The sequence below is a fragment of the Gadus macrocephalus genome, chromosome 13 (genome assembly GCF_031168955.1).
Source record: "Gadus macrocephalus chromosome 13, ASM3116895v1".
In the NCBI taxonomy this organism is placed as follows: Eukaryota; Metazoa; Chordata; class Actinopteri; order Gadiformes; family Gadidae; genus Gadus; species Gadus macrocephalus.
This window is the reverse complement of record NC_082394.1, coordinates 2476918-2479082: the sequence shown is the minus strand read 5'-3', so window position 1 is coordinate 2479082 and position 2165 is coordinate 2476918.

Here is a 2165-nt window from a genome sequence, read left to right as displayed (position 1 = left end):
GTTGCTAACAAGTTTATCTGTTTCACACCCTTCAAACACAAAGCGGAGATCAACAAGGTGATCATTTCGATTTAAAAGTTTGTTTGGTTTATAAAAGTCAATGCTGTTTAGTAAAACACTCGTATTGGGTATATAGATGTATTTAGTGGTTTGCCTTAGCTCTCTTGTGTTTATTTTATTACTAAAGTTTTGCCATCTATTTCTTCATTGTTCTTGCTGTCCTGAACTTTCTGTGGAGACACCCTTATTTCCCTTCCTGTCTGAGATGAACAGAGTACATCTTGTCTTATCTTCATCTCATCTACATTTCCCAAACATTTCCCAAACCCGTCTGGGATCAAGAACGTCGGCCTGTGCTCTTATCTAATCTGTACTTAGAGTAGTAATCGCATCTCAGAGAGCCGTGTACTCCACCAAGGTTGATTACTTCGATTTCCAAGTTTGTTTGGGTTGTAGTTCTGTGTGCCGACGCCGTCCAGTCCAGGGAGCGGTACTCCGTTCTGAAGAGCTTATGTGGGGTTGGCACGCTGCAGATTCAGGGATGAGAGCCAGGATTCTGTTGGTTTGTCCGGCCCAGACCCATCGCTCAGTCAAGGTTCTCCCTGAAACCATCGGACGCATCCAGCAAATCCCGGCCAGCCCGGTCAATTAGATCCATGGTTGTCTGAGAGAACAATGGTCCCTTCATAACAGCCGGCGCTAAACTATTCATTCTTACAGAAGAGGGGAAACGAGGATTACAGTGTCTGCAGAACAGGGGCTTGGTGTTGAACAGAGAGGGGGAACTCTCTGGCTACATCGCTGTAGAGTCCATCTGCAGAACTGCTTCGCGTTCGGACTGTGATTTAGTCGTCTAAAGCGACTGGAAAATTGTGATCCCTATTTGGTTTTGTGAACGCACAACCCATTAGCACATAACTCGGATGGCATGATGGTTCTGAAATGTTCCTGTGGTGCAGAAAAGCACTTTAATGTGTTAGTCTGACGCACAAATGCAGACACACACACACACCCGTACGAGCGCACAACGCGCATACACATACCCAGACCCACACAAACAGAAAGGTGAGAGTTACTGAATGCATTTTTTTTGCTTTCAAGGTTTTGTCGGGGATTGCGGCCTCAGAAACGTTTTAAAAGTAGCACATGAGAGCCCAGAGCTTACACCCATCATGGGTCTGTAACAGAACCCAGGTGCCGTGGTCGAGTTAGAGGAGGAAGCTAGGAACCCCAGCGTCCGATGAACAAGTCGATGGCTCAGTGCAGCACACACAGCGCATGATCCACCTGCACAGCTCACTCGGTGGCGACGTCGGGACTCGAGCTGTCAACCGAGTGAACTAAATAACATCAATTCAACGGGCTGCATTGAGGATTCGTACGCCGAGGGGGGGGGGGGAAAGCCACCCACCGCAAGTCACTCTTCAGCTTTCCCTTTCCCCTGCCTCAGAGTTTCATACCGTATTGTTGAGAGCACATCAAAGCACACGTGAGCCCCAAACACTTCCAGATGGTGATGCCTGCAGTCCCTCCCTCCCTCCCTCCCTCCCTCCCTCCCTCCCTCCCTCCCTCCCTCCTCCCCCAGCCCGCTGCCTCCCCACCGGTACTCTCAGCTCAGCTCCCCCCCAGGACGACACACTCTCATTGGAAACATCCCGTCTCCCCATGACCGCTGAGCTAATGTTCTCCCAGACGAGGCAGGGTTTCTTGGCAAGACGAGCCAGAGAAAGAACAAAAGTTAAAACTGAAAGGTGATCGGCGAGCCCCCGGGTAGGTTTTTTTGGACAGGTCGTAAAGGAAGGTTTGCTTCTGATTGGTCCACTTTTCCTCGTTAACACATAGGTGGGGAGTGAAGCGACCATTGAAAGCAACTGAAGCGTTTGGCACTCGGTTAGATTCAAAGTAATGCCGTGCTCAATCATTGCAGAGGAAATGGGCTCTTGTCTGACGCATCAGAGTACCAACTGCCAAGCTACAACACTAAATACCCACCTGAGGTCAGCAATTACAGAAATGTGACGCAAAGATTTGCCAAATACATGCACTGTGTTCCGACGTTTCCAGTCGAAGATACCTCAGCTGAACCACATTCACCTGGGGTCTCTCCTCAGCCTCTGGAAGGCCGTGCAGGTCAACAGTTCATCTCTGATGTGGAATGGGGATTC